Source organism: Lineus longissimus, chromosome 19 (assembly GCF_910592395.1).
Source record: "Lineus longissimus chromosome 19, tnLinLong1.2, whole genome shotgun sequence".
In the NCBI taxonomy this organism is placed as follows: Eukaryota; Metazoa; Nemertea; class Pilidiophora; order Heteronemertea; family Lineidae; genus Lineus; species Lineus longissimus.
In genome coordinates, this window is record NC_088326.1 from 12,738,989 (window position 1) to 12,765,288 (window position 26,300).

The window sequence follows — 26,300 nt, forward strand, 5'->3', positions numbered from 1 at the left end:
ACTCACACTCTCGCGCCAGGTTGTAAAACACAAACGTTGCCTCGGAAATCACATGCAAGGCTCTTACATGGAACAAGGTTGATCCGTGTCGTCTGCAAAAGACCAAAAGACGTCTGGCACGAACAAGACATTTGCATTTGTATCGAATTTTCTTGTTTCTTCTAATTAAAATGCTTTGCGGAAAGTTACACGATATGATTGATATTCTTCGATCTAATAGAACTGAGGTTCAGAAAAAAACTCCGACAGATCCTCGAGGAATACGATATTTTTATGACAATGATGATGAAGGTCGTTGCAACTAACGAAAGGTTGCTAGGCATTAACACCTGCCAGTAGGGCGTTTTCCCAAAATGAAACGACCGTAAACAGCCAGATCTGACACCCTAAAGATTTTTCTCAGTTTATTTCAACGAATCCCTCCCTTCAAATTCTTTATAAATGATAAGCTGCTATGCTTTCTAGAACCAGCGGTGTTTGAGTCTGCTGATCTCTGCTTTTAAACCTGATTCACCCTTTTCTCCCCCTTATTTCAGACTTTTCAATTGGGGGAAACGGAGATAAACGAAATCTGTCATTCGAGAAAAATGTGTTCTGTCTTTCATTAGCATTCCCCGAACATTGAGGGAAACACTCATACACGAACATATTGAAAACACTGCTTCCACCTTTCATCATAAGTACGGAAGTTACATATTACTAATTTCCTTTAGAAATATATTTGAAACAACGATCTGACCAAAAAATGCAACTCCCATTACGTTTAGTACTTCCCGCTATCTCGCAGTTAAAGGAATTTAGGCCTAGACCATTACGCAGTCTATTGTCTTTAAACAAAGCCCGCTCGCACCTAGGCCTAAATTCCCGTTGTTCTACACTTTTATCAAAGGGTTATCGGGGCAAATCTTGATCACATCGACCCCCGCGAAACAGCGTCCATGTTAGGTCTAAACCGGCAAGGGCACAAAGACGTATTGCCATTCTCTCGATATTTCGTGAGACAACCAGTCACTATTTTAGCACAGTATCACTTCTTCAATCAGCCCACGTATAGCAACCAATACAGACGACGAAGGATGACGTTTTGCCTAAAGAGCTTTTTATGCCACGCCCATCTGAAACCTTGGAAACGAATCAAGCTGACTGCTGCTGCCTTCTGCGAGAAAACTGTGCAACTATGCTAGAAATAACTTGGTGGGACCCTCTTACTGATCCACATTTGGCTAACTGTGTGTACAGTAGCCTATATCTTGATGATGGTCTCGTTATGTAGGCCTGCTCTAAAACTTAGGGCCGAAGCCCAAGGGGCGGTGATGGTGGTGGGAAGGGGTAGCGGAGGGGGTGTAATTGGGTGGTAAATGCATTGTCTTGCGTCATCAGTTACCGTTCTATAGATGGCGCTCGAATAGTTTGCTTGAAGTATTTTTGTTGGTCCTGTTTGTAATGTTGGATCCGTTTTTGATGTTGTTTAGTTCAGTGTGTATAATGTTTGATATTGTTAGTGTTTGTTGGTTGTGTTTATGATGTTTGTTAGTTCTGTTTGTAATGTTTGTTGGATCGATGTGTAGTGTATGTAGGTTCTGTTTGTAATGTTTGTTGGTTCGTTGTGTAGTGTCTGTAGGTTCTGTTTGTAATGTTTGTTGGTTCGTTGTGTAGTGTCTGTAGGTTCTGTTTGTAATGTTTGTTGGTTCGTGGTGTAGTGTATGTAGGTTCTGTTTGTAGTGTTTGTTGGTTCTGTGTGTTAAGTTTGTTTGATCTGTGTGTAATGATTGGCTCAGTTTGTAATATTTGTTGGTTCTGCTTGCAAAGGATGTATGATTGTTTGTGACACATGTAACTTACTGTTGTGTGTGGTTTCTCGGTCTTTGATGATTTACTACTTTTTGCCAGATGTGTGATTGTTGTTGAACATGAATTTGAGGTGTTTGTTAAATTGTTGTTGATTTGTTGTTTGAAACATGTCGTTGTTTTTGATGTGTTATTGTGATCTGTAATGTGATTTGCTGATCAGTGATTTATGGTTGCCATAATCTGTCACTGTTGTTTCGGATGTCTTTAAAAATATATGATTTTGTTGAAATATTGTTGTGTCCGTAATCTTTCTTTGTCTTTCATATCATGTATATGTTGTGTATATGCATTCGCTTGTGATTCCAGACCTTCATTGATTTTTTGCAGATTGTTGCGAGTAAATGTGAATTAGACCAACTGCTATTAGCCTAAGTGTTGTTGCCATAACTTTAAGCAGTATATTGTGATGTAGATTGTAACTCTGATAACCATTTCCTTTTGGATTTTGTATATCTTTGTCTTTGTTTGAACATTTCAGAATATATATATTCATATTCATGATATTTTTTGATAAAATCATCGTCAAGGTCGAGTAAAGGAAAAAAGCCATTCTCACCATACTGTGCGAATCGGACTGTGTTATAAACAATGCTTCTTTATCTTAGAATTGCATTTCAGGAAGATGTTCTTGGCCGCCACGTGAAATCAGAAAAGGCCTAGAGTTGTCTGGCAGAAACTAATTCAAGCCACTGTAAGATTAGGTCCAGTCATCAATATATTCAAAGATGGGGCCTTTTAAAGAAGAACTGCCACTTACATTAGCCCCTGGCCATGTATAGATAGAAATCTAGGCCCTTCCTTCCTTCATGCATCAGCTACTGAATACAACTACAAGGGAAGCGAACGAAATTCGTAACTTATTCAGTTGTTCTTTCGATCATCAGATGGCGACACTCTTTTCTCTTCGGCTTCGACTCTATTCTTATTCCCAAGATGGCGATTGTGTTGTACCTCTTACTCTACAGATGGCGATAGTGTTGCCTCCAAGAGGGACACCTTTTACTCTGAGAGTCTTTTCTGTCTAATGGCGATAGTGTTTTCTTGTGAGACTCTCACGGCTCCGAGAATGCAACATCCCTATTACAATAGATAGGGATTTGAACTACTGGGGTACGATTATAACTGCCGGTGTAGACGTTTGAAATGTCCTAGGATATAGTGTCAGGGGAGCAATGATTATATCATGCAATTTTATCATATTCGGCAAGCCAAGCCGTCAATAGCATATTGCCCGAAACCAAATCACCGCCCATTTTATGTTTGATTTTTTCACGTCAAACTTACATCGTGCATATTAAGCAGGAATATGGTTACCATGGAGATTGCTGCAGATGTTCTTATCAATATGGATTCTTTGCTCGAGGGGAACGAAGAGAAAAGTGGAAATTCGAGTTTTGAAATCCAATGACATTTTACATACAGCTGTGGAGTGCCAGTCATAGAAGAAATAGAACATGACATACTACAAGTATTGGTCTCTCAAGAAATGACTTTAGACTCTATTTCTTCTTTAAATTCGGCTGATGTCATCTTCATCCCAAGCCTGATGAGGTAACAAATTATATTTCCTGATACAATCAAGACAGTCCAATTTGCACGCACGTGATTGCAAGTTGGATCATGTTGATTGAGTCATTTCCGATGTAGGATGAACTGTTATTATGATGCTGTTTTTTCTGGTAAATGGCAACACCGTAGTATCGATAAATAAATTGCACGGGGATTGGCAATGTCCTGTTTTGTCAGAGAAAGTTTAAAGGGGAAGTTCATCCGAATATTTAATGTAATCTGCTCCTATTCTTGACTAGATTGCGCCAGCCGTATAAATTACAAGATATATACAGCCGGTGTATGAACGTCTGCTCTTGTTCCCATATTCCCATGTTCCCATATTCTAATAGACAAGGAACGCTGATTCATATTTTAGCTCTTGTGTTTACTTTTAAGCCTTGAATATCCAATTATTCTTTCTACCTAAAAAAATACATGTTCATCAAAACTCGTGATTGATTTTATTTGCGCCATTCGTGCCAGAAATTTCGAGGCCACCAGCCCTGTTCATCGCTATCTGGGTTTTCCGGATAAGGATGGGTCCCATTCATAGCTCGAGATGGTATCGGCGCCGATATATCTGTAATTGTCAATAATATCTCGTTCCCTTTGGCCATCACATTTTTAGAGATTGCCTGAATTGAGGTATCAAAAAACATCCATGCATGTAGTTTACGAAATAAAAATACATTTGACATCCGGATTTCGATCTGTCAACAATAAATTTGCCAAATTGCTCAGCAGTTTCTTAATCAAATATCAAGTTCAACTGTCATCACCTCTCCCCGCATAAAAACTACAATAAAACAACCCCGGGCCGTGTAATTGCACTTTTGACACTCCTCAATGCTTTCAAAATGGCCACTGGCAAGCGGAAACAAACACCGCCCCAGGGTATTCTGGGAAATCCCTTTTACTTCCGGCAAGGCACCTTTGATTGCTGCGTTTGTCAGGGGTATGGGGGACACTATTACATGATCAATCATCGATGGAAAGATGAGAGCCTCTTTGTCGGATTTCAAGGTAGGCCTATTTTTATCATAGAAAGCAATGTGTCCATTTCTATTTCCTTTAGTGGAAGGGTCGTGAAGTACATTAAGAATGTTAGAGTTACATTAACAGTGCCACCTATGAACATTTCTTTAACTGATGGTTTTCTCAAGCCTTTGGTCTCTCTTGTCAAAGACTTAATCGTCGTTCATAGCTCCTCCGATGGTAGGGTTGCAAAACTTGCCTGTGCGACCCTGTCTATCAATTCTTTTAATCAAAAGTGTAACTCGAGGCAATCTTAATCTTCACCGGGAACATCAAATGACTTTTGGTGAATGACTAAATTATGTAGTAAATATTTTCTAACGCTTGATTTGGCTTTGAGAGGTGACAGATTTATTAGAAAGAGGTTTCAGACAATTTACGATTAAGGTTTCAACTTCAGTTTGAAATACCCCTCTCCTCATGACAATGTGGTCAAATTGATGAAAGACCTCAGTATAATATATCATTTTTGCTATCACTGACATACAGTAGTCACTGAAAAATCCTTCAAATAGTTCAAGCCATACTCTTTTAGTAAATTATCGCAGCATGAAGAGCATTCATGAGAACTCTGTCATCATTTCAGCCCTAAGGGCTATACATCCCAAGAGATCGAGGACAAATCATCAAAAAAGCTAAAAGGCGTGTTTTAGGACACATTTGGGGATTTTAGGCGAGAACTTCAGAGAGCAATTGCTTGTCTTCCTGCAAGTTCATTAGGCCACTTCAAAGAGACCCTAGGCGACCTCTCCCTTGATTTTTGCGGGATGGTCTCGGTTAGTCAGAGCTTGAAGAAACTCACACGTTTGTAGGATGGGTAATGATGAGTTCAAACGACAAATAATTGACGGCATTGATAACGCTTGAGGGTTGAAAGTGTTTTTTTTTAATGAAAGCGGATGAAGTACTTTCATTCTGAAAAATTTTCAAAGCCAATATTTTTTGGGGCTGATGATGTTTCTTCATTTCGAGCAGAAAAAAACAAGTGAAAAACATTTTTGGACTCAGAAATTGTTTTGTTTCATCCTTCAGAGTTGAATTTTTTCATAAGTTCAAAATTCTGAAAAATTTGCAAAGCCAAATTTTTTTGGGGCTGATGATGATGTTTCTTCATTTTGAGCTAAAAAAAACAAGTGAAAAAAATTTTTGGACTCAGAAATGTTTTCATCCTTCAGAGTTGATTTTGTGTGCTTTACCTACAGGCAACGTACACAGAAACTGGTCATATTGGAATAAACTTTAACTTAACCTTTACATAACCTGTGTCCACTGCAACAAAGGCAGCATCACTAACTGCAAGAAGCACAATGTGTAAGATGCACTGACCTTGAAGCGTCACCTTGCGATGACGTCCAAGGTTAAATCCCATTGTAGTCCAATGTCTGATTGAAGGTTTCATTCCCTCTGTGCGATACACTAGAAATGTTAAGATATCTGGTGCTGTGGAAAAAAGTCTGAGTTTGGTTGTTGAAAAGCACGATGCTTTATTAGTCAGAGTCGTTGAGTCTTAACGCTAAGGTTCGAATGGGATAAACTCGGGTATGAAGTTTGCATGAAATGAAATTGAAATACGACCAGACTCTCCGAACATGTTCGCGACCCCAAGTGCCTTTTATTGGTCTCCTAAAAGTTAGATATAGAGTGAGCAACAGAACTGACAGTTTCTAACTGTGTTTGCTTTTAAAACCAACCATATTGGCACAATCCGTATTGGGGAGTTCTAAACTGTATAGGCGTTCTCCCGGATAGGCGTGGTATACTCAAATCAAACACACTATACTCTCCATACGTCAAAACATGTATCTCCGACTCGGTAAGACGGTATAAACATTTTTTATCAAGAAAATCTATCCCTTCGTTTCTTGCCAAGGTGTCGATCATCGTAACTTATGCGGCAAATTAGCACTTTTTACAACAATCATCGAGGCTTTCGCGCAGAGGTCAACGCCAGGGGCAGAAAAACACGATCAGATGATTTTTTTATGATTCGCGTGCAAGGAAACGGAGTCCAAATAATCATACAGATGTTGTTAGATTTAATCGATGATGTGATTTTTTATAACCTTTGGGCAATTCTGATTATAGTCAGACTTTAATTTAAAGAATGCCACAAACTTCTTCTGAATGTCATTGTCAGCTCAATTTTTTAGTGACCTCTGGGTGATTTTTCGGTTTGGCTGACGTTGAATAATTCGATTTGAATGCATAATGTTTTTTTCATCAGATTGATTTCATGATCTGGTTCTCGCTGGAGCTTCGAGATCTGATTATGAATTCGGCGAAAATAAAATCAAGTTGTAGAGGAGAACTTAAAGAACCTGCCACCAACGTTTTGACAGAAGAGGGCAATCGTTGGGAAGTAGCTTGAAACGGGGTAGAGTAAACACAGATGGTCCATGGATAGATTACAAGAGAAGGACACTAGCAGTGGCAAGGAACGTAGGACAGATCTTCTTCGGGGGAAGAAAGCATTCGATTTAATGCGAGATACGAATTGGTGCCTTATCCCGCTCGAGACAAGGCGGACACTGCTTGTGATACTACATGAAAGCGGGCCAGTCCCTGTTTCATTACGTTTAATTTCTCTTGCCGTTTTGGGCCTGACGACCCTCTTGAAATCAGTTTCGTTGAGTCAATGTTATCATGAATCGCCCTGATAGACCTTTGATAAGGCAGTAAATGAATGGGAATTTAGGCCTAGCACGAGCGGGCTTTGTTTAAAGACAATAGACCGTAATGGGCTAGGCCTAAATTCTGTTAACTGCAAGGTAAGGGGCAGATAACGAAATGCTGATGTCCGGCGAACAAGAAGACCGTGTGAATTCGTAAGAAACTTTGAATGCTGAAGCACATTTTGCAAATATCGCCAAATCATTTTTTTGATTCCGCATAAAATTAGAAAAAATACCAGTTACCATGTTTACAGAGCGAAATTAGACTGTCTCCGCTGTCAACAACTCAGTATCTTTTTTTGTGTTTTTCTGAGCACAAAAAAACATCATGTAAACGCTATAATAATGAACGGCGTTGATAGATCATCAGTGAAGAATAATCGTTTCAGAATTGCTTCCAACATAGCCATTACAATGAAAATACAGCCTATTAGCACCGAATAATGCATAATGCACACGCCTACCGATTAGTTGCAGTATTTTTCTTTCCTTTTAAAATTCTTTTGTGTTTTTTCGGAATCAGTGGACGCGCATTACGCGTCATGATAATAATCATCCTCTTAAAAAACGATCGTACGACGCCATTATCCTTTCAACGATGGCGCGTGCAGCGGCCATTAGGCCAGAGCAATGATTCTGTGGTTCCTTTGCTCCAAATCGAAGCTCGTGTGATTTTAAAATAAAATTGACGTGTTTATTTTATTTGTAGGCGTTTCCTGTGACCTGTTCCAAAATTAAAGCTTTTATTCCAGAATGAACTAAAATACTGTGATCCTTTCGATCTATCGACCCGTGTGAAAGCTATTTTACGGCGATAATTGTTATCGAAATTGGCCTTGATAACCCTTCGATAAGACAGTAGAACAATGAGAATTTAGGCCTAGGAGCGAGCGGGCTCTGTTTAAAGAAAATAGACCGTCGAATGGGCTAGGCCTAAATTCAGGTGGCAAAAAACGTAATGTTTGATATAAACATGGGTTCTGGCAGACGATAAGCTCGGACTTAATATTACGTGGCCTCGTTATCATTTGCCTCAACATGATTGGTCCACATTTGCATTTCTCAATCCAATGCACCTGTTTTAAACTCGCACCGTCTTCCAGCCAACTGCACAATAATAATTACAATATAGAAAATAGGATTTTTTTATTAGGACCCTCAGCGAGATAAAAAGGTTTTCTCATCAATTTTTGAAGTGGGCGCTGGTTGGCTTTTTTCGATGTAAGTATTTGATATCGCTTGCTATGCTGGCAGAGATGAGAGGATCGACGTGGGTCTGCTCAATATGAGACGACTTGATGTAAGGAAGTTTCCTTTTGAAAATCTTTCGCAGATTACAGACTTTTCTAATTCATGCCGGTCTCAGCCCTTAAAAGCCTAGGCCGTTTGTATCTGTATCATTGTCTTGTGGCTGAGATAAATAGAAACTATGACATTGCTATCGTGCAGTTATCTATGTGTAACATTATTTCAATTTTTTGTTTGATTTCTGATATAAGGTTTATATCTTCTTCAGTTTCAATCTTATTCTACAAAATTCCATTTTTCAAATTTATTTCTTCATTTTCATTGATATCCAATGGTATATGACTTCGCACTCCTTATGAGATTATTTTAACATATTCTTAGTTAAGTTTCTCGTCAGTTTCGTTGACATGTCCTTGTTAGATTCATCCTAATTGGGAATCTTACAAGCATCGTGTAACGAATGTGCATTTAACAGTATTCGAAGTTGAACAAGATCTTAACGAAGTATCGAATAAAAATATTATCTTGAATTTCGACCAAGGATCATTCCTTGCAGTCCACAGATTTCGTTGAGTAATCTAATTCTGCATCAAGGGTCTTCCAATGCAGTTACAATCCCTTCATCATCATCTCGGATACACTGGTGGTTCCTCGTAAAAACTAATACAGTACTCCACGGAGTCTGAATAGCACGTTTCCTTGGTTACTCATTAAAAACTCTCAGCTTCGATTTCTTAGCAATGACGAATCCACCCGAAAATAGCGATTTTGCAGTACATTTCCTCACACATATCCACTGATTCTGTACCCCAAGTTAGATTGAGGACCATTTCATATGATCTGTGAAGTAGGTGGTACTACGATTATTAAAAATGCCATGATTACAGACCGGTATCGCTTTTGAAAAGTTCTCATTGTGGTCAAATTGGAATCGTGTAATATCGAGTGGTGTTCCTTCTTCTTCTGTCTTCTTCTTTAGTTTAAAGGAGTATTCTGGCTGTGTTCATTGTATTTCCTGAAGGTTCAGAAAACAATATAATTTCTAGTACACAGTACTGTAATGCAGTTTTGCTGAACTTAAAACTTGCTGAAATTCAAGTTCGTCTACAACGACGCTCTTCAAATTTTTATTCAGTGCACTCTTACATAATTATAAATACATTGAGTTTCCTGATGATTACTTGTCTTCTTGATCCTTAAAAATCCCAACTGTCAGAATTTCACAACTCATGTGATTTTTGAATTGTGGAGGTTCAGTGCAGCGTGGATTTACAAATCACTGCCCCATGCATGCCAGGCGTCCATGCAATCACATTCAGCGTAAATTCACCCTTACGGACCCCCATCCCAGTGTTGCAATCGCCATTATTATAAGCAAAAAGATTCTTTCCATCAACCTTTTTATAAAATATCCTCCTCGTAACATATTTCTAGCTCTAAATTATAATGTTCAGCATTATATTTTTTTGTCTAATCTCGACAGCTCAGCAAAAACGTGTGTTTATGTCAATGATACTTTTAGGTGAAGATGATGAAACTCGAAATGTCGGTTTATTTGTACGAATCAGATCCGGTGAATAAGAATGATTTCTTTCAAAAGATAGCCAAGGTGTCTTGAAATATCGTACTGGCATAAGTACAGAAAAGTAATCACCAATAGCGAGCAAGGTTTCACAACGAAAACTGGCGAGTTTTAGGTTTTTACCCCATTTTCCGTAATGCTAATCCTTTGAAATCCGAAACACGTTTTTATACCATTTTCTACGATGTCATTCGCTGAAGATATTTTCTTTTGCCATGCTTAGCATTTAAGGTATTCTTTGTTGGAACTCGAGGAAACTACACAAATGCATTTGTCATGTGATATGGTGCAGCTTTGGTTTGTTTTTGATTGAAACCTTACGAGGAAATTCGAGGTTTTTGCGTCCTTCGCTTTATGTGAAAAGGTATAAAAGGCAGGTTTCACAAGCCTACGTTTCGCAGGTAAAAGGTTAGTAAGTACGAGGTATATTTAAACGCCATCCTAGCAGTACAGTGTAAGGTGAGACGAACAAGACCTTCAGTGAGGTATCAATTCCTTAACCACTGATGACAGCAGTCCTTGGCAGTGTGATCTTTGTTTTCAAAAGAACTCAGAAGGTCCTATGTCTTATTTTCCCCTGCAACACTAAACACTGAATCTACCCATTTGCGGCCATCTTTGAAACTTTGGATACATGTAGTTGACCGTTTCACCCTCAGCCCCGCCGTATTTTTCGTTGCTACCGGAACCCACGTGAAATGAATCATAATTTCTGCGAATGAAAAGGCGTGGCATCGACCCACCTGCCTGTAATCTCCTGTATTATTCTAATCTCATTGCCTCAGGAGTAGAGTTTCCTCCATTTGATGTCTTAAAGTGCATTATACAATGGGCTCGAATCCCATAACGTTTTCTGCATCTATCTTTTTGAATTTATAATCCTAAAGTGTATTTTGGACTTGCCAATGTTGAGCTAATTTAAGTGCATTATACAATGGGCTAGATAGAATCCCTTATGTTTTTGCATCTATCTTAGTTTTTGAGCTCAATAGTTATTTAGTGTATTTTAACTTACTGATATCATAACTTGTATTCAACAAATGAAATAAGGCTATTAATTCAAACACACAAAGAATCGCAGTACGATTTCTGCATATCATCTTGTGGAGCTGAAAATGCATTAAGATGTCATCCATCATGTAGTCAAAATGACTGCATTTAACTTATATTATCACTTCCACATGGGACTTTTATAATTTGATTATTTATGTGCATATATGGATGTACGTTCTCCACCTTCCTCATTCGATGTCAAATATGACACATTGAGAAATAGACCTACATGTGTGAGATTCTAGGGTTAATACGACTCTAACATAGCACCTTCCCTCAAGCAGTGGCAACTTCTTAAATTCACACATACAATTTTTAACATATTCTTTAGCTCAAATTCAGTTCCCCTCTGTACGTGATTAAATAATAAAAGCGTTGCCATGGAAACGGAAAATGTACCGTTCTGGCAGTTGATTTTGCAGAGGCGGTTAAAATTTTGAAGACTTCCTTCAGGCGACTTTTCAACCAAGAGGGTTTCTTGCCCAAGATGTGAATAAGTGCAAGCAGCAAGGACGAGAATGGCACTCAAATCGTATGCATAATTCTGGTTCTAACATTTCACCGGTGATCCTTGTAAACAATATTCAAATCGAATTCGAATGTCATGATATGTTAGACTATTTAACGAAAATTACGCTAATTCGAAAATATATTCGAAACTAATAAATCGAGAACTATTCAAATAAATTTCATTCATTCGTAAAGATTTTCGTATAAGTCACTCGAATTGCTCGTTCATCTGTCATTGTTGGTTAAAACCATGAAGGCTGTTTCGCCAGGTTGATGTTATCATGATTTGTCCTGATGATCATTTGAGAAAAGAGTCGAACAATAGGAATTTAGGCCGAGGTGCGAGCGGGTTTTGTTTAACGACAATAGACCGTCCAGGTTAGGCCTAAATTCTTTCGCCTGCGAGGTAATGGACAAAAACGTAATGGAGCAGTAAAGGTGCTCATTACGACGATGCAAGACGAATTTCAAGCATTCGAAATGACACTTGAAATGAACGACATCGAAAATGAGTTAAAGTGGTCAAGATGTGTCATGTGTGTCCAACAATCGGTCACGACGGACGGGTCTGAAGCTTCAATGATCGACATTGCCAATTTTTGAAAAGAAATTCTGTGTCATCACCCTTAAAGCGATGCTCGTTTCGGTTCGGTAACCATATTAAATTTTACAAGTAAACATACGTTTATTTGCCCTGCCGGTTTAGGCCTATGAAGTCCCAGGGAAGGTGTTTCGTAGAGGCCGATGTTATCAATATTTGCTCCGATAACCCTTTGATAAGACTGTAGAACAATCGGAATTTAGGCCTAGGTGCGAGCGGGCTTCGATCGTCTTTTGATGAGCTAGGCCTGAATTATTCTAACTGGGAGGTTAGGGGCATATTGACGTGATGTGATAGGGACGTCCCCCAAAAAAAGAATTATGCGTTTGAAAGGGTTAACATCCAGCCTCTACTTATCTTCATCATCTCCTTGCGCTGAAGCATGTGCCATTATTACATAATTAACAAAGAAACACCGCGCTAACAATGCAAGTCGCGCGTCTGTGGTCTCGCGCGATAACAATACGTTGATAACATGTGATTTTGCCTCCTTCCGCATCAGTGGACATCAATGGATGTTGGTTGCAGGTATTGGCGTTTTGTCAAAGGCTGGATGGGCGGAGGAGCGTCCATGATATGCAGGCCGAGATGAAGTCATCCCCACCTTAACATATCTTTTGAAATTGTCAGCGCAGGGTAAATTAGTTGCACTTGCCATTTTGTCAGTTGCGGGAAAATGCAGTCGACGACGTGGTTTCCAATCAAATTTCATTTGACTTCAATGTCTTTGATAACCAAAGCGGTTGATTTCCGTGACTTTATTTGTACCTGTAAGTATTTGGTGTAAAGGTTTTCTATGAGACCTTGTAAAATTAAGAAGTTGAACTGAAATTGAATTGAATAATTATGTTGCCATTGAATTCTAGAAGTGAAGAGCTTTTGGAAGGGGCAATAGCAACAGCTACAAATGAAATGTTAAGACAAATTAAAATACGAACATTATCGCTATGGCTATCTAGAGGCATAATTTTCAAAGTAATATCTTATCAATTTCATGACCTTTCGGTTCAAAACCCATTTTTACAAAGTTCGATGTTTTGAATTTTACGTTACTTACATATTGATATCTGCCTTTTAACTTTAAAAGCGCATGAAGAGGGATTTCGTTCAGAGTTTATTCATCAAAGCTAATTGCTATCTGCACTGTTTTAGAATTTGGCACACAGATATACATACTCCTTAAAAATTCAAATGATAGACACGTATGGTTACCTCAAGAAGAAAAAAGAAATTCATCTAAGCTGTATCATATGGTCCAAGTTCAGGTGCCCAAGCGAGAACATCTGGTCCGTACGCCTGATCATGCACAAAAGCAGTATTGCTGGCATGTGGCATTCAAGGAGGGTACTCCGCGTAGTATTGTCCCTCAATAAGGGTCATCACACAAGAAAAGGTTCAATCCCTGCATTTCCATGGCAACGACAAAAGTTGAAACAGCGGTTACTGTGTCAATCGAATCATTACGACATCTGCAGTCATGTGATTTTTAAGTTGGTCACGTGATTTGAGTCCCTGTGACATGGCCTTCACCCTGTACACGGGCTCTCCTTCATCCCTACTGCAAGAGCCGGTATTTGATATGCTTTGTAATCCTCAGGGTGAATCAGGGCTGCAGCCGATTTCAGCCCGATTTGAAACTTTTCTCAATAGGTTCAACTACAGCTGAATTTCAAAATGTCTGCATCGTTTACTCTCGTTAGAGTGAAACAGGGGCCGAAGGAATGATATGAAATAATTGAGGACATAGTTTGAAAATGCATTTGGCATGTTAACACTATAAAATTATAATTTCGCTTGGGGTCCCTTTTGGTTCCCTTTTATAGGGTTCCAACAGAAGGTCATCCCTGCCCTTCAATAACTTTCGCGAAGTTTTATTTTTGCAAATTTCGCTTTGCAATTATCAGATGGGTTCCACTGCGATGAGGTGATGGATTAAGTGACACTAATCGTCATCATGAACTACCAAGTGTAATGATGACTAAACTGACAGCTTTCTGTCAATCAAAGCAATAAGTTTTTTCTTCGTCAGGTCATTGATGCGCCGATGCGATTTTCATACTCCAGCTCTTGCTCCATGCCTACAAATGTAATCAAATCAAGTGTCATACCTCGAAAACGCAAATGAAAGAGGATTCAGTTGACCGGTAATCCAACGGTCTATGGTTAAAATCACTATGAAGGCAACATGAATTTTCTGTACAGATTTTATGCAAGCTTTAATTGTGACATTGCAATGATCATGATTTTAACGACGGGTATGGCCTTCTTCCCTTTCTACTTCTTCTTCTTCTTCTTTCTATTCTCAGCAGTCGATGGTGATTTAGAGAAGGTCTTATTTTTCACGTCAAGGATCAACTTTAGTTTGCCTCTGTTCCCAGAGACTTCGATACCTGGTTGCTGTCTTCTGGCCAAGATGCGATACTTATTTGTAGCATAGAGATAGCATAGAGATGGCAGTCTCGGAGAGTGTAAACGAATTAGCTTACAATGGTCTCGCACGTGAACGTCTTCTTCTAACTAGGTTACCATTATTAGGACGCTTACCCAAAATCGTGCACAACTGATGGCGATATCAACATGAAGTAGCGATAGCAAGCAGAAATTCTGACTTTTCGTTTGCAAAACTACGGAACTGAAAAGACATTCAGTTAAATGACCTTTTCCGCTGCGGCCGTGAGATCCCCACAGCTGTATTTCTCTGGCCTCGGGGACGCCTGAAAGTGATGGTAACTCGGCTGGGCTTTCATCAGATGTATTGCGGACTCAGTGGATAAAAAGCTTATTTCTGTAAAAAGGGTTGGAATTAGCCCTTGGGAGCAATGAAAGAGAGCCGTGTCAGGGAGGTAAATGCTAATTGAGAGGGTTTCTGGTGTGGAGTATGGGCATGGGTATGATCTGAAGGGAAGATCAAGGAGCTGAGAGTGTTCGATTCAGAAAGCCAGAAGAGACGACAACACCGACATCGCCTTTTAATGCATTTTCTATTAAGATCCAAATCGCGCTTGCATATTTGCATAGATAATGAAGTGAATTATTCACGATCTCGAACTCAGCCATGTTTCCTCTTTCATAGTGCTTTCCTTTGAATTTTCTATCTCAAGCAAATTCTATCTCTCTCTCTTCTTTGTTGACTAATGCAAAAACAAGTATTATTCACTCTCTAAGAACTGCTAAGTAGGAAAACATTTTTGATCCAATGAATGAATCAGGCAGAATCTGATGGCCGAGTCGCACTTTTAACCGCAGTTTCGTACATTCGTACACCAACCAAATATCGAGAGTCGCCGATTCGTTGCCTCATTATTCAACCCTTATACAAAGACGGGCAGAATCACGATGTCTTATTATGCCTGTTACAAAAAAGCCAGCATTATTCAGTCCGGGGACATTCCGGGGTATAATTGGCAAAAAATGGCGCTGATTCGAGTCGATTATGCATACCAAATCGACGTGGTTTTTCTTATCATTTTTTCCACTGATCCTGATATTTTCTGAGAGCTTGCAATTTTTTCCGCCTCGACTTAAGAAGAAGACGTGAGGTGACAAAGGTATAGCTAGGAAAAAGCGCACAAAAAAACGTTGATTAGACAAAAAGTAACATTCTGTCATGGATGTTACCCTTTTGAATCAAAACCACGGCCTCCTCGAAGTTTTTATGCCGCGCTCTGGGACACGCATACAAGGGGAATGTGGAGGATTATAAAAAAAATCCGGAGGAAGATCGTGGATGTTGTGAGGAGATAATCGTTAGAAGATGTCCCTGGCTGCGCTGTTACCATTGGGAGTTCGGAGAGAGAGAAAGGAGGGAGGATCCCTTTATATTTTGGCGTATCTTTGAAGTCGAGAAGGCTGTGTTTATGACTGATATAAAGGGTTGTTTGGGGTCGGCATGTTGACATCACGTTGCTGTCTTTCTTTTGTAATTCTGAAGTTCTTGATTTATTCAAACTTTACTGAACTTGGTGAGAAAATACAATGCTAAGTTAAGAGGGGAGAGGGTAATTAATTTACCTCTGCCCTCGGTTCCAGAACATGAAATGTATTCTCGGTATTGGCAATCGAAAAGATTCCTCTTGAAGAATTCTGCCGAGGTAACAATGATAGACTTATCAAGGATGAACGGGGTGGGGCCAGGACAAAAGTCGCGAGGACAAAGCGACTTTGCCGGAATCAAGGCCACGATGATCAATGCAAAACCAGATAATAGCATTAGCGATATTTACAAAGAGGGTGCCGAAACCCCCAAACCCTTCCTGTGATAAGCCAGACAGCTGCTTGGTAAGAAACAAGAGAAAATACCCTCTCTAAAATTGGATTTGTGGAGAAAATGGCACATTTGTCGGAATCATCAACACATTCAAAGCCGACCACTCCGTTCACGTAATATCATCTGTTTGTGTCATTGTTTTGATCCCATTTATTTGATGCACACACCACTCCCAGAGATTGCGATTTTTCATCCTTATAGTCGGAGTTGCGTCCTCTCCCGGCTTGCCTTTCCCAAATGAACTTGTTATGACCATAGATTGATTATGAATTAACAGGAAAACACGTTTTAAATTGATATGGAATGACCCAATAGCTGCCATAATTCGCCCCGTTTTGCAAAGTTTGAAGATGAACGATATTTTCTGACGAGATTCCCGGCTTTTCACTGCAGTGTTATTGTGAATGACAATTTCACTTGACGATAGCATACCATTGGCCTCTACTGTAGCCAAGTACTTTTTGACTGATTTGTAACAACAGTATGTTGGCTGTTGATTTGCTTTATAGATTCTGCGAATGGATATTTCAACTGATCATCTGCGAACATGACCAGACCAGCATGCAGGGCAAACGTGTCCTCACCCTTCTCCCACCCACCATCTTTATCTCTACTACTTTTGCCATTACTACGTTACACTTATCTCGCAGTTAAAAGAATTTAGGCCTGTCCAATACGCGGTCTATAGCCTTTAAACAAAGCCCGCTCGCACCTAGGCCTAAATTCCCATTGTCTCACAGTCTTATCAAAGGGTCCTGGGGGCAAATCGTGATAACGTCGACCCCCACGAAATACCTTTCAGGGTGGTCGACACGCCGAAACCGGCAAAGGCAAATGAATGTAAATAATCATTCACAATCCACTTCGAAATATTCATCAATGCTATCCCCCATCTGAACATGATCATTATAAACCCTTGGGGATCATTGAAGCTCCTAATGACTCATTTTCGTTTAAATACTAGTCACTCGTCTTGTATTTTAATCGTTTTGACAATCATGGTTAGCTCTTTGGGAACGGGCGACCGCAATTGAGATGCAGAGTTGTTGAACTCTGAAACAAAAACAGATGGCCTTGATCGATCAGTTAACTAAACAAATAACTATCGAAACACTATATACGTTGTGTTTTTCTTTAATTCAGATTGGTGAAACACATTTAGAGTTCATTTTTGATTAAGCGTTGCAGAAACTGAAATCATGTTGTTATTCCGAGTTAAATTTGAGTTATAAGAAAAACATTCCACAAGAGAGGTCCATTTGACCCCCTAACCGAATCTTGCATAACTTATAGTGGACGTTTTTCAGAACGTGGTCATCACCTCGATGTGGCCAACATCATGCTTTTGAATGATAATTTTGAAGAATTGTAACAGACTTTAGAAAAATCACAAAAGCGTATACGGTGAACTTATATATTTTTTCATAATAATGAATAGAAACTGAAAGTATGAATTCTTAACTTCGAATCCTGTATCTGAGAGAGATGGTGCGATGCTCTTGTGAGAACTATGATTAAAACTTTGAACGTTTTCTACAGAAATCTATCGTTCCGACCGATGAAAATCCTACTCTCTGGAGCAAGTTTCTATCAGGATATGATATTGATATCCGTTTTCTTCGAGATGTACTCGTCCGTCGCTCTACCACTAGACACAATGTTCAAAGATTTCAGTTGGACATAGTTTTCATAGTTATTCATTGAAGTGTCAGATGAAAGTGTCGTTCGGAATTCACCTTTGAAACTCGCCCAATGCGACCTAACAGACATGCTATATCAGCGTAGTACAGACTACTGGTCCCCCAGGAAATATCGGCGAGCCAAGAGAGACCTTTCATTCCATTATGCTTCCCCCGCCAAGGTCCCAGCACAAGAAGTGTTTTGTCTCACTACAATACACAAGGTCCCGTTACAAACTGAACAGCAGTGATGGAGGTTTCGTTTTGTCCGTCTTCAAGGTCCTCTTTTTATTCAACAAAGAGCAACGATTAATCTGCTCAACAGTCGGAATACAACACCATGTATAGCTGAGGGTTCAGATCTAATGCTTTAAAAGTTACAGAACAGATCGTCGTCGATAAAATGCACTTTCATACTTGGCATTTCGTCGTTCGTAGCTCTTTGTAAGTTTTGAAAAAACTGCAAACATGTTGAAGTTACTGAAACTTTCTCGATCAGGGAATTGATTCCAAACTGGAGGTATTGTTTGTATCACCGGCCATGACTGAAGCTAAACTGTAGACCAAAACCGAGGCGGATTATAAAGAACTTGACAAGCTTTCTACTCTTTCACACTGTCTCATCCATTTCGATAGCTGGTACACGTAGGAACTAGACGAGACACAGCCGTGTTTGCAGTAACACAAAGGTCCCAACGTTGAATATTGTTTCCCTGATTACAGAAATGGCTTCTGACATCAAGGTCCCCTACCCCAGACAATGTCACATGACACCAAACCATGTCACATGACACCAGCACAACACAAGAAACCGATACCACTGAAATTGCACTCATTTGCCTTTGTCACCTCATTCCGAATCCATTACCTCAGTTCATAATGTCCGGGAACATAATCCGTTTCTTGTCTCCGAGCCTTGCGGTTCACCTGTGATTGTCGGACAATGGTTGCCACCGTGTCTTTGCCACAATGATAATATAATCAGTTATATAACACAATGAGATACTGGCTTTGAACACCATTCACTAGCATGTTGAGTCGCCGAAAGACCGTTCGCCGTAAAAAATGAAGCGTTGGATGTAGACGTCAGATTACTATACTCTGAACAGCGTGTAGTGACTTTCGGTGAAGAATGTTTCACAAGTTTCGTTGATTCTCCCCAATAATCTGCCGTTCTGCTCCGTTACCTTCGGACAGTATAAACAACTTTGTGTTTCCCCTTACCTCGCAGTTAAACGAATTATGGCCTAGCCTAATACACGGTTAAACGAATTATGGCCTAGCCTAATACACGGTCTACTGTCTTTAAACAGAGCCCGCTCGCACCTAGGCCTAAATTCCATTTGTTGTAAAGTATTATCAAATGGTAATTAGGGCATATCTTGATGACACCGCCCGCCACGAAACAGCTTTCAAAAGCACTTCCAGCTTTACGACAGTACTACAATTCTGAGACAAAAACAGCTCTCTGAGAAATATTAGTCAAGGTGAAAAACACCTGATTCTAATTTACATAAACGCGGTGAGGAACTGACATATTCATGTCCGAATTTGACATATTTGAATGACGTACGAAAAACGCTGTCAATTCCCTCAGAATTATTACATCGTTATACCATGAGGTTGAAATTTAAGTAGCCATTTGAAGTATCAATGTGAATATTTTATTGGCTTGATTACATCTTCAGATAAGTTTATCTTCATCTTGGTTCAGCTGTCCCACAACTTTCATTAGTGAAAGGAACTGAATTTCTGAATTAGAAAAATAACGATATTCAGAATTCATGTCCACATTCATGTATACTGTGCATGAACATACATGTGCTGCCTTGTAAAACGTGTAAGCCTCGTACATTGTGCACTGCCCAATAAGAATAGAAATTCTTACTGCATTCCATATCATTATACAGTACACTTAATATATCAGACATTTTGTGTATATTATGCATATTTTATTTCATATTTTATCTTTTCTGTTTTTTCTTTTTTTTTATTATTGAGACTCATACATTACGTTCGTGCCAGTTTCGGCATATCGACCCCCATGAAAGGGTTTAGTGGGGATCAATGTTACCGAGATTAGCCCTGATAACCTGTGATTAGACGGTGCAACGATGGGAATTTAGGCCTTGGTGCGAGCGGGCTTTGTTAAGAGACAAAAGACCGCGTATTGGACTAGGCCTAAATTATTTCAACTGCGACGTAATGGAAAAACGTAATGTTCGATCAGTTACCAGTCACTCCCGTGGTGGCCGAACAACTTCCTCACACATGGCCACGAACCGACACAAAAAACTTGAATTTCAAATCTCGGAGAATCTTTGATCGAAACAATTTTCGTCACAGTGGCAGAACATTTTTTTTCTTCTTTTTACCCGATAATGCAATAATTTATATAGAGATTTAAGTGCAAATGGAAATTGACGTTCGATTTGTAAAAGGTTCGGTGCCAGCTGCAGTAATTGGAAATTCTTTTTTCTTCCCTTTTGAATAATCAAAATGCGATAGAAAAAGAAGATGCGACTTGTCATAAAAATGACAGATGTGTTTGAAGTTTGATGGAGAGAAAGCCGGATATATTAGTGGTGAGCTGCAGGATTTGGAGTGGATGTGCAGTTGCTGGGCCCTTTATAGCGAGGTTGTGCAATTTGACGAATTACGAATTACACATACATGTATTACGAAATTCAGTTAAAAAAACAACCCGCGTTCCATTTCGTTGTCAGTGTATCAGGTACTCTTTATTTCAAGTTCATGAACATGTATTCGTCCGCCCAGTTCTGCGTTAGTGGTGAGCTGCAGGATTTGGGGTGGATGTGCAGTTGCTGGGCCCTGTATAGCGAGGTTGTGCAATCTGACGAATTAAGAATTCACATATCACGAAATTTAGTTAAAAAACAACCCACGTTCCATTTTGTTGTCAGTGTATCAAGAACTCTTTATTTCAAGTTCATGAATATGTATTCGTCCGCCCAGTCCTGCGTTGTTGGGAAAGCAGAAACAGCGATAGTGTAGACGAATTCGAAACAGTTACGTCCATTCGTCGCAACAAATTTGATAATCGCTCCGTCTCAGATATATAGTTCTATGGATCGGCAAACAGTTTTGGTCTTCATCTTAATCAAAATTTCGTTATCAGCCAGAAAAATAACCCTGGAATATTGGTTTTTGTTCAGAAATTTTCTTGTATAGGAAAGCTTGGCGGTTTTGCTTCCATATCCATTCGTTGGAAAACATATATCTATTGAGCTTTCTGCCAATGCAAATTCATATTATCACAACTCAGCACATCACATTTTTCTGAAACACTCCAGCACTTTAAGGGTTAAAGACAATCTCGATAATCTCATTGAACCCCCTTCCTATCTTTGAGCAATGTTCTCAGCTGTTTTTGTGACGAGTTATGATTATTTCATATATTATGCATATAATACTCCCAACAAGCTGAACCCAATAATCGAGAAGCGGGTTTTTTTCTGTCGACATATTGCGATGGGAAATATAAATTTGAATTGACTAAGATTGGGAAAAGCATCTGGTTTCTTGAGATAGAGAGAAGAGGAAAGACTTGTGTTGATGAACGTAAAATTTGACACAGGGATGAAAAGTCCAAATATTTTTTTCTCTTATTTTTTTCTGCTCAAATGAAGAAACATCATCAGCCCAAAAAATTATTTGGCTTCGAAAATTTTTCAGAATTTTGAACTTATGGAAAAATTCAACTCTGAAGGATGAAAAGATGAAAAGATTTCTAAGACCAAATATTTTTTTCACTTATTTTTCTGCTCAAAATGAAGAAACATCATCAGCCCAAAAAATTATTATTATTATTATTATCATTATTGGCTTCGAAAATTTTTCAGAATTTTGAACTTATGGAAAAATGGATACGTTAAAAAAACAAATGCAGGCCAACACGATAATATTTTACTCCTTAAGTGCCACAGAATATTAGCATAGGCATACTGATTTTCCTAATCGTAGGTAACAGTATTGGTGATGTTCTAATTATGACCATTAGGCTTTTATTCGTTACGACGATGGTTATACATTTTCACCAAGCTTAATACGTTTTCGGAGAGGGCTTACTGGTAGGAAACGGGAGGAAAGGGATTTTGTGTTTTCTGAATTCTGTGTTTTTTAGGTGGGAAACATAAACCTGAAGTGTGACTTGGTAGGAAACAGAAATTGTGCATTCCAAATGATAGAAAACAGCATCAAATTTGTGAACCCTAATGGTATGAAATGTTTTCTGAATGATCGGAAACGGACCTTTATTTTCCGTGGCCTTACCTAAGCCCTTTTAGCAAACCCATCTGTGTTTCCCTTACCGTTTACATAAATGGGAAGGAAAGATCGACGATACACAGTTATATTTTCTAAAGCCCTCAAGGGAGGCTGCTTTGTGAGGGAACCCATTTAGCGGGACTCGCGATCAGTTTTCTGCCGAGGAAAGTTGAAAGGTCTCCTGATGATACTTATACTTGCGCGACATATTAAAAGGTCATTGATACCGTATATTGTCATCTGTAATGCAGGTCTTTAATGGACATCAGTACAGGTTGTATTTTATAGTACAGTTGTCTTACAGATTATCTTGTATTATTGTGAATACAGGTTGTGTTTTATTGTGGCCGACATACAGGTTGTGTTTTATTGTGGCCGACATACTGATTGTGTTTTATTGTGGCCGACATACTGATTGTGTTTTATTGTGGCCGACATACAGGTTGTGTTTTATTGTGGCCGACATACTGATTGTGTTTTATTGTGGCCGACATACTGATTGTGTTTTATAGTGACCGACATACAGATTGTGTTTTATTGTGGCCGACATACTGATTGTGTTTTATTGTGGCCGACATACTGATTGTGTTTTATTGTGGCCGACATACTGATTGTGTTTTATTGTGGCCGACATACTGATTGTGTTTTATTGTGACCGACATACTGATTGTGTTTTATAGTGACCGACATACTGATTGTGTTTTATTGTGGCCGACATACTGATTGTGTTTTATTGTGACCGACATACTGATTGTGTTTTATAGTGACCGACATACTGATTGTGTTTTATAGTGACCGACATACTGATTGTGTTTTATAGTGACCGACATACTGATTGTGTTTTATTGTGGCCGACATACTGATTGTGTTTTATTGTGGCCGACATACTGATTGTGTTTTATTGTGGCCGACATACAGGTTGTGTTTTATTGTGGCCGACACACTGATTGTGTTTTAGTGTGGTCGACATACTGATTGTGTTTTATTGTGGCCGACATACAGGTTGTGTTTTATTGTGGCCGACATACTGATTGTGTTTTATTGTGACCGACATACTGATTGTGTTTTATTGTGGCCGACATACTGATTGTGTTTTATTGTCGTCTACACTCTTAAAAAAGGGGTTTTGAGCTTCGGAAAAACTTTGCTTTTCAGGCCATGGATATTTTCGTCTATCTATTAGGGTTGTAGCGGTACACTGCCGTGTAGAGGACAGTCAAAACCGTTACACCGCATGTCTTGTCATAATGATAGAATTACATGTACCGATGTAGAAAGTTTGTTCTACCCTCCAGCGCAGAAACTTCTGAACGTCACCAATAAGTATACACTAAGAATAGGGGAAAAAAACCGTATCTTTTTATTTCAATCCCGCACGCTTCTTATGCTGTAATTCTCGGGAGAAACTCCCCGGTATAATGAGATAAAAAATATATTCGCTTGATCATGATATTCGGGATTTTCAATTCAGAACAAGATGTAAAAAATAATTCCAATTTGCATCATAATTTGTTTATGTCACCGTCCATTCCATGCTTAGAAGGACGTCTATTCATGTAGACAATGCACAGTGATGAAGGCCTAAGGGTTGCTTTCCAGGTTATCGTGGTATCTGAATTTCATGGATTCGTTGCTTGAAAATCGCATTTACCGACTTATTTTCAAGTATAAGTCTTATCAAACAAACCGAAAGCAGTTTCATCGGTGCAGAGGTAGATCCTGAAATCTCAAATCTGCACACGGCTTTTTGTCTCATACTTCATTGTGGAAGCGTATGTCTAATTATCGCCCAGAACATAATTCTTGAACACCTCTGTCTTATAAAATTTCGCCCTCAGGTCGAATGCAGATTTTTTCTTTATTTAAATTGAAGCGAAAGAAAAACTTATCACCATTCTGACAGTTGAGGAAGACGTAGTGTCTTCACGAGCTACCCCAGGGGCATATGCCCGCTTCTCATTCAAAACCTTCCACTGGGTTGGCAAGTGAAAACTTCTCAAATCCGTAGTGAATTTCATCCCTAACTCAAATAATGACGCGAATTTTTTTCCCCTCTTTGTTAGGAGAGGTGATTGGTAATGAAATTATCTGATCCCCCCCCTTAAAAGTGTGTTTTTAGAAAATGATAAGAACGTTTCTTTTCAATCAACCCTTGTTAGAGTTTTACGGGAGGTAATGGAGTCCACTAGAGGTTACTGTGCACCTATTTGGGATCTTTTACTTTTCCTGGCACATAGATAGATTGGTTAGACACTGTAAAGATGCTTTAAGCCGAATTTGGCACGCCCGTTTCACATAGGCCTATATTACCATGAACATATAAGGCACGCTTGCTATTACACGTAAGAAGGCCTTTTGTACAGGTTCCCTTCAACCGGCTAAATAACGTCAACACACTATATCCATCGGGCAAAAACATATCACCTTCTCCTCGGGGGATACCAATTTGTCCATAGAAGACGGATGCAACTTTCTCTTAATATGTTCAACATCGCAAACTGCGCAGTCAGAAAACTTTCCTTGCGGCCAGAAAACATATACAGTCCATTCAGCCTGAGGTGTGTTCCACGGTATCAGGACAGGGATGATGATTGGTTCTGGTCAACGCGCTGGTATGACTCTTCCTCACTTGTCTCCACATTGAGTATATTATATTAAAATTGATTTCCTTCTTATTAGCTTCTGGTATTTAAACCTGGAAAATAACTGCATAATAGGCAAAACTAACATTTGAAAAGCTCGTACAAGGTACGTCGTTAAATGAATAGAATATCAAATCTCAAGCTTGATGTCGCCTTATCACAATGACATTTCGGATTGAATGTTTTATAAGCAAAATGACATTTCAGCGCAGGAACAGTTAACTGAAATAAACAAAAGTTGCAAAAAGGATATAAGCAAAACGAAAGAGAACCTTTAGCATTTATCCAGCCAACAAAAGGAGAATGTCAACATACTTCTTCCGAGGCAGGTTTCGCAAACCTTACAAACGATGAAGGGCAGTGGTGTCATTAAGTCCTGCGCGAATTCATTTCCGGAACATGAGTGAATCGGTTTTCATACTTTAGAAGCAAGAGGAATCACAGAACTTTTCAAAAACCGCTGTCGATAAAATACTTCATTTGTACTGCGTCGTTTTTAGCTCTTCGTAAGGGTTGCGAATTCAGCCTACTGTTTAAAAAATGGCTTCATCGCATCTGTTTACTAAGAACTCTTAGACTAGAAATCTATCCTCTATTTGACTTGCAGGCCCCCTGAAGTAAGATATAGAAATTCACTTAGCATTTTGGCTTCATGTTGCTGGCCCGGGTGTTCTAGCCCCCGGCACGAATTGATCTCGAGGACCTGTCCCCGGCCTATTATATTACGCAGTTTGATTTCTGGATATTACATTATTTTTTACAATGCATTACATTACGCCGTACAATGCTGCACTGAACACCCCACAAGGTCAAGTTAGACCAGGAGGGCGTGGTCTTTCTGTAATCTCGGAGTTGGCACGAGGGAGCCGTGACGCGAACAATGGCCGTCTGCACGTAGGACAAGGGCCGCGAGGCATGAAGTTAAGTCGCCAGGGTTGTTTTCAAAATGGAAAAAAAACGGGAGCTTTCGTCAAAAACTGTGATTTGGTTCAAGGGTTTCTGACTGGTGTTAATATTTGATTTGCTTCTTTGGATATAGGATAAGAGAAATGCCAAATACGAGAGTTTGTTTTTACAATACTCATTTCACACGTGATTTTTAGACGGCTTACTCAATGTTTGTGAATAAGTCATATCGAACTGTATCAAAGGTTGATGACCCCCCCCCCCAAAAAAAGAAGCATAGTTCGAAAGTGAGAATACAAAGAAAACCCCAATATGACAATGATGATGAGTTTGGCATCATAGACTTTCATACAGAACAGTATTGGCAGCGTGGCATCGTGATCTCTGGCCTGCCCAGAAAACCAACACCCCACACC

At 39.3% G+C, this 26,300-nt stretch overlaps 1 long non-coding RNA gene across 1 annotated transcript in view; it reads left to right on the top strand.

Annotated features, from left to right (window-relative positions):
* The window catches only part of LOC135502751 (uncharacterized), a 106,103-nt gene that overhangs the window by 34,267 nt on the left and 45,536 nt on the right, over nt 1–26,300 (top strand). The window lies entirely within an intron of this gene.